Source organism: Ornithorhynchus anatinus, chromosome 10, assembly GCF_004115215.2.
Source record: "Ornithorhynchus anatinus isolate Pmale09 chromosome 10, mOrnAna1.pri.v4, whole genome shotgun sequence".
Classification (NCBI taxonomy): domain Eukaryota; kingdom Metazoa; phylum Chordata; class Mammalia; order Monotremata; family Ornithorhynchidae; genus Ornithorhynchus; species Ornithorhynchus anatinus.
In genome coordinates, this window is record NC_041737.1 from 28,397,151 (window position 1) to 28,406,993 (window position 9,843).

The following is a 9,843-nucleotide window of genomic DNA, read 5'->3' on the forward strand; positions in this document are numbered from 1 at the left end:
TCAACACTCCTCCGCTGCCAAGCACTGTTCGAAGCCCAAAGAAATCAGCTTGTCCCCCGTAGGGGATGGGGTCTTAACCCCCATTTTTCTAATGCGGTCAGTGGGGCCCAGAGAAGTGAAGGGACTTGCCTCTGGTCACGGAGCGGTGAAGTGGCGGGGCTGGGATTAGAACCCAAGAAAGACCTTCATTTCCTGGGAGCCGGAAGGTCATGGGTTCTAATCCCAGTCCCGCCATGGGTCTGCCGGGCCTCAGTTCCCTCATCTGGAGAATGGGGATTAAAAACCTGAGCCCTTCAAGGGAAAAACTTTTTTTTTTGGTATTTGTTAAGCACTTACTCTGTGCAGAGCACTGTTGTAAGCGCTGTTGTAGCTACAGGGTAATCGGGTTGCCCCACGTGAGGCTCACAGTCTTCGTCCCCATTTTAAAGATGAGGGAACTGAGGCACAGAGAAGTGAAGTGACTTGCCCCCAGTCACACGGCTGACAAGTGGCAGAGCAGGGATTCGAACCCAGGCCCTCGGACTCCCAGGCCCGGGCTCTTTCCATTGAGCCACGCTGCTGCCCCAGTGCTCAAAACAGTGATTGACACCTAGTAACCCAACCCAAGCGCTGAGAGCAGTGCTCGGCACATAACAAGCACTTGGCAGATGCCCTAATGCTCATTCTTACCAGGATTAAATTAGGCCAAAGGATAGAATAGATCGATATGTTTAGGAGGCATTTTGGGGTCACTGCTTCAACCTCTTCGGCCTCTCACTCCGGAAATCATCATGGGCAGGGATTGTCTGTCTCTCTCTGTTGAGAAGCAGCATGGCTTAGTGGAAAGAGCCTGGGCGTGGGAGTCAGAGGTCGTCAGTTCTAATCCCGGCTCCTCAACCTGTCCGCTGTGTGACCTTGGGCACATCACTTTACTTCTCTATGCCTCGGTTACCTCATCTGTAAAAAAAATTGGGGATTAAAAAACGTAAGCTCCACGTGGGACAATCTCATTCCCCTCTATCTACCCCAGCAGCTTAGAACAGTGCTCAGCACATAATAAGCGCTTACCAACTACCATAATTATTATTATTGCCGTATGGTCATAATGATAATGATGATGACGATGGTTTCTGTTAAACACTCATTATGTGCCAAGCATTCTTTGAAGCACCGGGTAGTCAGCTAGTCCCCTGTAGGGCTCACAGTCCTAATCCCCCTTTTTCAAACACGGTGAGTGAGGCCCAGAGAAGTGAAATGGCTTGCCAAAGGTCGCACAGCAGCGAAGTGGCGGGGCTGGGATTAGAACCCAGGTCCTTCATTTTCTGAGAGCTGGAAGGTCATGGGTTCTAATCCCAGTCTTGCCATTGGTCTGCCGGGCCTCAGCTATCTCATCTGTAAAATGAGGATTAAGAACGTGAGCCCTCAAAGGGACAAGGTTTTTTTTGTGGTATTTGTTAAGCGCTTACTATGTGCAGAGCACTGTTCTAAACGCTGGGGTAGCTAGAGGGTAATCAAGTTATCCCACGTGAGGCTCACAGTCTTCATCCCCATTTTACAGATGAGGGAACTGAGGAACCGAGAACTGAAGTGACTTGCCCCCAGTCACACGGTTGGGAAGTGGCAAAGCAGTGATTCGAACCCAGGACGTTGGACTCTCAAGCCCGGGCTCTTTCCACTGAGCCACACTGCTGCCCCAGTGCTCAAAACACTGATCGACACATAGTAACCCAACCCAAGCGCTGAGAGCAGTGCTCTGCACATAACGAGCACTTGGTAGATGCCCTAATTCTCATTCTTACTAGGATTAAATGAGGGCAAGGGATGGAATAGATGGATAGGTTTAGGAGGCATTTTGGGGTCACTGCTTCAACCTCTTCAGCCTCTCCCTCGGCACTCATTGTGGGCGGGGATCGACTCTCTTTATTGCCGTATCGTAATACAAATGATGATGACGGTGCTATCTGTTCAACACTCCTCCGGTGCCAAGCACTGTTCGAAGCACAAGGAAATCAGCTTGTCCCCCGTAGGGCTCAGGGTCCTAACCCCCATTTTTCAAATGCGGTAGGTGAGGCCCAGAGAAGTGAAGGGACTTGCCCCGGGTCGCAGAGCGGTGAAGTGGCGGGGCTGGGATTAGAACCCAAGAAAGACCTTCATTTCCTGGGAGCCGGAAGGTCATGGGTTCTAATCCCAGTCCCGCCATGGGTCTGCCGGGCCTCAATTCCCTCATCTGGAGAATGGGGATTAAGAACCTGAGCTCTTAGGGACCAGCTGGTTTTTTTTTTTTGGTATTTGTTAAGCGCTTACTCTGGGCAAAGCACTGTTCTAAGCGCTGGGGTAGCTACAGGGTAATTGGGTTGTCCCACGTGAGGCTCACAGTCTTCATCCCCATTTTACAGATGAGGAAACTGAGGCACAGAGAAGTGAAGTGACTTGCCCCCAGTCACACGGCTGACAAGTGGCAGAGCAGGGATTCGAACCCAGGCCCTCGGACTCCCAAGCCCGGGCTCTTTCCATTGAGCCACGCTGCTGCCCCAGTGCTCAAAACAGTGATTGACACATAGTAACCCAACCCAAGCGCTGAGTGCAGTGCTCAGCACATAACAAGCACTTGGCAGAGGCCCTAATTCTCATTCTTACTAGGATTAAATTAGGCCAAAGGATAGAATAGATCGATATGTTTAGGAGGCATTTAGGGGTCACTGCTTCAACCTCTTCAGCCTCTCACTCCAGAAATCATGGTGGGCAGGGATTGTCTCTCTCTCTCAATTGAGAAGCAGCATGGCTTAGTGGAAAGAGCATGGGCCTGGGAGTCAGAGATCGTCGGTTCTAATCCCGGCTCCTCTAATTGTCCGCTGTGTGACCTTGGACATGTCACTTTACTTCTCTATGCCTAAATTACCTCACCCGAAAAAAAAATGGGGATTAAAAAATGTGAGCTCCACGTGGGACAATCTCATTCCCCTCTATCTACCCCAGCGCTTAGAACCAGTGCTCAGCACATAATAACCGCTTACCCAGTTACCATAATTATTCTTATTGCCCGTATGGTAATAATGATAACGATGATGACGATGGTATCTGTTAAACACTCCATTATGTGCCAGGCATTCTTTGAAGCACCGGGTAGTCAGCTAGTCCCCTGTAGGGCTCACAGTCCTAATCCCCCTTTTTCAAATGCAGTAAGTGAGGCCCAGAAAAGTGAAGTGTCTTTCCCAAAGTCGCACAGCGGAGAAGTGGCGTGGCTGGGATTGGAACCCAAGACCTTCATTTCCTGGGAGCCGGAAGGTCATGGGTTTCCTATCCAGTCTGGCTACTGGTCTGCTGTTTAGCCTTGGGCATGTCACTTAAGTTCTCTGGGCCTCAGTTACCTCACCTGTAAAATGGGGTTTAAGAATGTGAGCCTCCCACAGGGGCAACCTGATTACCTTGCCTCTGCCCCATTGCTCAGAACTGTGCTGTGCATATAATAAGCACTTAACAAATACCATAATTATTATTACTATTATTCACTTAGGGGAAGTGATGGAAGATATGGAGATGTTCATGAGGCAATTTTTTTGTCACTGCTTCCACTCTTTAGCCTCTCACCCTGAGCTCAATGTGGGCAGGCATCGTCTCTCTCTGTTGCTGGACTGTACTTTCCTAAGCACTCAGTATAGTGCTCTGTACATAGTAAAGCTCAATAAATATGTTTGAATGGATAAAGGAATGAAGTGTGTCATTCCAATTATTCTCCTTTTAGGTTCATTTCCTTTGGAAACTCATCCACTCCCATACCATTAGGTACCATCTCAGTGGGGATAACTTCCCCATCTACCTTGTTAACCCTTAGCTCTCTCCCTTTCCACAGTCTTCCGTTTCATCGAACCAGCAGGATATTGGCCCACGGGTGTTCTGCCAATATTGAAAAGGTCAACAGGACTGTGGTGCAGCTCTTCCTCCTCCCCATCCCTCCAAATCCTCTTTTTCCCTTAACTTTTCCACCGCAGTCGATCAATCTATCAATTCCTCAAATGTCAAATGGGGGCTAAGGCTATGAGCCCCAGCCCTGGACAGGGACTCTCTCCAACCTGATGACCTCGTATCAACCCAACCGCTGAGAACAGTTCATGGCATTTAGAAATTCTCAGGGTGGAATTTTACTACAAATTCTTTCTCTTCATTAGAAATATAAGTAAAAACACTAATCATCTGAACTGATTTTACCGTCATACAGTAATTACTGTCATAATAATAACTGCATTTGTGCAGCGCTTAGTACATACCAAGCCCTGTTCTAAGCACTCTGTGAGAAACAAGGCAATCAGGTTGTCTTCCATGGTACTCCGATTCTTAATCCCCATTTTTACAGATGAGGTAACGGAGGGTCAGAGAAGTGAAGTGGCTTGCCCAAGGTCACACAGCAGACAAGTGGTGGAGTTGGGATTAGAACCCAGGTCCTCTGAATCCCAAGCCCTTGCCCAGTAGTCACAAACTTTCATAGACCCAACTTAAAATAAAAAAGGACTATGACTCTTTATACAATATGAGTAAGGGTTTAATTTTTTTTTGGCTATTCTATAGGTGCCTAAATTTTGAATGGAGTGAAGAGTGCAAGTGGAAAACTTGAAAGTAGAGGGTTAAGCCTTGATTAGGAAAGTGCAGTTACAGTTTTTGCCTTGGGTATAGTAGACTGCTCTAGTCCCAGGAGGAACTTCTGAGACCTGCTGCTGGTGTTGGCAGCAGCAAGTTTTTCTCACCTGCTCTACCCATTTCTGCTCCTCTTCACCATCTCTGATGGTGAATGATTGTGTGTGTTTGAGCTGGATTGGGGAGTGCTAGGAATGTGTGGGTGATTGTGGTCTTTAGTAGTATGCAGCACTGGAAGAATGTTACTGGAGTATGTTTGAAGAAGTCTGGACCATAAGGGGAGAACAAAGGGGTGGGTTATTGTATGAGCGGCAGTGCCATGGCAAAAATATAACCCTCTCTCAAATCATCCCATCCCATCCTTCTTTCTCATCAGTCTCAAACTCTTCTCCAGTGTCACCCATGTCAGCTCACTCCCATCCAACCTCTCCCTAACCACCATCCCCTCTCTCCTCCCTACCTGATAACCCTAGCCAAATGAAACCTCTGGAATCCCTACTTCATCCTTGACCTATTCCTGACCCAGTCACTGCTCCTCCTAGCCATGACTGAAGCCTGGCTCTCCCCAGGTTACACACTGTTTCTTCTCCTGCTCTCTTCCAAAGGGGACTTGATCACCTTACATTCCCAAAAACTCACTCGGAGGATTTGCCCTGATTCTTGCTCCCCACTGCCACTTTTATAGTCTTATTCCTGACCCTTTTTCCTCCTTCAACCTGTATATTCAGTCACCAAATCCATTTTTGTTCCCTCTACTGCGTCATGTTCAAAGTTTCCCAACTGTATCTGGATCACTTCTAACCTGCCAACTAACCTCTTGCCCACTTCTTCCCTGACTTGGAATTTCTCCTCCTCCATATATGAGAGACTACCACTTTCCCACCTTTAAGCTCATTCTAATTTTTATTGTTCATGAATTTATTTACTTATTCATTTATTTATAAATGATATTTGGTAAGTGTTTACTATAGACAGGCCCAAACTACGTGTATACGAACAAGATAATCGGGTTAAACACGTTCCTTGTCCCACAGAAGGCTCACAGTCTAAATCCCATTAACAGATGAAGTAACTGAGTAATAGAGAAGTGAACGACTTGGCCAGTCACACTGCAGACAAATGGCAGATCGGGATTAACCTAATCCTCTGACTCCTAGGCCTCTACTCTTTAATGGCTGTATCTTCGCTAGATTGTAACTCCCGAGGTCAAATCATGTCTAACACTGAATTGTACTCTCCAAAAATCCTTAGTGCAGGCTTTCCACACAGTATGTGCTCAATATGTACAGTTATTATTGCACAGGGGCAGTGGCACTGCAGGGGAGGGAGCCGCAGTGAGGTCAGAGAGTCCTAAGGGCTGCTTCTTCTGGATTCCAGGGTGGAGCGGCAGTGCAGAGAGAGTGCAGCAGCAAGTCCTTGACCTGGCATTTCCATGGTGACAAAGAAACCAGAAAATAAGTCATTTTGATAAAGATGAAAACTAAACTAGTTAATTATCACATTACACTATTGTGTTGTTTAATATTCTCTATTCTCAACAATGAATATGCACATACTCTCTTGAGTTGGGGGAAGCAAATGATGGCTGTGACTACAGAAATGCATATTTCCTTTCACTATGAATGATAGGCTATGGAATTCCAAATTTGTCGGTTTTCAAGAATGATGGTGTCATAGAAATACAAAAGAGAAGAGCCAAGAATTAGAGGATTCAGTCTTATGAAACATGAATAATTTGCCGTAATGCATTTAAATTTACTTGATGTATCTTTTCCATGTTTTAAATGGGAAGAAATATTCACATTACCCACGGACCTCTCTGAGGAATTGGAAGGCATTGTAATATGTTAAAAAAAATCATATTCCCCAAAGATTTGTATAGATGTGCTAGACCAAAATATTATAGTGATTATTCAGCTGAATTAATTAATGTTTGTAAAGCACATTGAAGATGAAATGCACCATATAATTCTAAGTACTGAACATTATTACAGTATCCTCATTTGTGCCAAACACTGTAAAATACCACATTTCTCATATATCTGTCTTTCCCCAATTTTGCTATAAAATATGTAATGTAATATAGATTTGTAGTACTTCTGTACATCACTGAGGGAAACTGGAATTTCACTAAGTAGGTAGAAGGCCCTTGAAACAAGACTCCTAAATTATGAATTACATATATGAGGATCGCACAAAAAGGGGGCTATCACTATCAAGCTTAGGGGACAAACTATGACAAAATGTAGGCAGCCCTCTACTTAAGACATTTTGAATTATTTCAATGTTTCAAAATTTACAGGGTTTCACTTTTAAAACACATTTTGACTATATAAAATTTGCCTTCATGGTAGTAGCACTGGGGGAAACAGGTAGAGGGGAGAGAAGGTGCCTGAAAGCAGCTGAGAAATGGGGTTTTAAAAGTCCTAATAGGGGAGAGTACTTCTCCCCTCTCCTTTCCCACAACACTCCAGTTCACATTCTTCTCTCAAGCTAAACTCCTCTCTAGGTCATGTTCTCACCTCTACCACTTCCAACCTCATGTTCAAATCCTTCCTCCTGTCCTGAAACTCTCTCCCCTCCAACTCCACCAGTCCTTCATCTTCCTACTTTCAAAGACTTCTCGATATAACTCTTCCAGGTGACTTTCCCATATTAATGTCTAATCTTCCCTGTTTTATAAACCTCCCAAATCCTGATCAGATCTTCTGTGTCACCTAGGCACTTAGGCACTCACAACCTCCTGTAGTATTTTGGTACCTATCTTAAACACCATCTAATTTAAAAATGGTCTATGTAGATAATCCCTTTTCTTCATTCTCCCTCCTATCTGGAATCTATTTCAGAGTTTCTTCTCTCATGCTAGATTTTAAGCTAATTGAGAACAGGAATCATGTCCACTAATTATTTTATATTCCTTTTTATGGTATTTGTTAAGCTCTTTCTGTGTGTCAAACTGTTCTAAGTGATGGAGTAGGTACAGGTTAATTAGGTTGGACACAGTCCCTGTCCCATATGTGGCTACATTCTAAGTAGAAGGAGAAGTAGGAGGGAGAACAGGATATCATGAGGCACAGAGAAGTTAATTGATTTGCCCAAGGTCACACAGTAAGCAACTAGCAGAGCTGAAGGTTAGAATCCAGGTCCTCTGACTCCCTTGTCCCATGCTTCTTTCCAATAGCCATGCTGCTTTCTCTGGAGACACGAAAGAAGTTAAGTGTCTTGTCCAAGGTTGCAGAGCAGACAAATGGTGAAACTGAGATTACAACTCAGGTCCTTCAGACTTCCAGTCCCATGCTCTATCAGTTAAGCCTCGCTGCTTCTCAACTCTTCCATAGTATAGTGCTTTGAACAAAATAGATGTACAATTGATTGACTGGAGAAAGAATAGGGAGATAATTTATGCGGACCAGGGGGGCAAAGTGACAGGGGCAGGGGAGCAGTGGGAGGAAGATTAGCTGATTGCTAGGTGGAGTTACCTTGGAGGATAGACTGTCTGTGAAGGAACTGTACAGTGCTCTGCACATGGTAAGCACTCAATAAATACTACTGAATGAATGAATGAATGAACTGAAAGTTTGTTCTGCTATTTCTCAAAATATGTGTGCTAATGCAGCTACAGAAATCTTCTGTTATTTATTGAATACAGCTCTGGGTAATTTTGATAAAATAGCATTTCTGATTTTGGTTCAGGAACAAACTCCGTATTTATAACATTGATGCTATTTAGAAGGATTAGTTTTGATTTACAAGGTTTTCATTTAAGATTTCATTTAAGACATTCTCCCATATTCTTTATTGAGTTTTTGGGTTAAGCTCTGAATTCCAAACAATCATGTTTTAGCCTTGAGCATTTCTCAAACCACCTCAAAGGAAGACATTTAATGCCACATTGAAAGATTCACAGCAGCTATAAATCATACCGTCTTTCAAATTCTAATTGTTGGAAAACTTATCATTTTGAAATGTGCAAATATAATTTTGAGGAAATCTCAAACTGTTTTCAGTGATTAGAGTGCAAGCAGCAGACAATAATTTCAAAAGGGATATGATGTTTACTCATCATCATCATCACCAACTTTAGAAGCAGCACTATTGAATAAATTAATGGATAGTATTTATTTAGTACCTTCTGTGAGAAGCACTCTCTATTAACCTCTCGAAAGAGTAAAATAAAGATAGAAGATGTGCAGTCAGGAATTTACAATCTAATGAGGGACACAATTGCATAATAACTTACAGATAGGAGAAGGAAATGCTTAAATAATTGAATATGAAAAATAGTACGTACAAAAGTTTTAAAGGACTCTGCACATAAGTACTGAAGTGGTGCAAAAGTGCTGTATTATTAGTAGTATTGTATTTGCTAAGCGCTTACTATGTGCCCAGCACTGTTCTAAGTGCTGGGTTGGGTACAAGCAAAAGGAATGAGCATGCCCCTGTCCCATGTGGAGCTCATAGTCTCAATCCCCATTTTACAGTTGAGGTAACTGAGGCCCAGAGAAGTGAAGTGACTTGCCCAAGGTCACGCAGTAGACAAGAGGCAGTCCTGGCATTAGAAATTGGGTCCTCTGATTTCTAGGCCCATGCTCTTTCCACTAGGCAATGGTTCTTTTCAAGAGGGAGAAAGCTACTGAAATGACTAAAAGCTAACGATATGAAATTTCCACTTGATGCTGAGAGGAATGAACCACCATTGAAACTCTTTTGAGAAATAGAGAGATCTGTGCTGAGTGTTTTAGGAAAGCATTCTGGGCAGCAGGATGCAGCATGTATTGAAGACGGAAAGAGGGTAGAAGCAGGGAGACACTATAGCCTGCAGAAAGGGTGCTGAACATTGCAATGTGTACACTTATACTTAAGGGACAAAAACCTACTTATGGCCAAAATGAATGCAATATGGGACTGATGCTTTGCTGTAGCACCAAAGATCAGAGGACTGTTTGCCAGGGTATTCACTCATATTTGCCAGTTCTTTTCAGGGTGTTTTCCTGAACTTGTCCACCACACAAAGCAGAAACATTCTCCAGCAATGTCATAAATTATTTTGCTTCTGACTGTTCACCCCTGCACTGTGGTGGCTTATGGGTGGTACTCTGATAATAATAATAATAATAATGATAATGGAATTTATTAAGCATTTACTATGTGCTAGGCAATGTTCTAAGCACTGGGGTAGATACAAGATAATCAGGTTGGACACAGTCCCTGTCCCACATGGGGCTCACAATAATC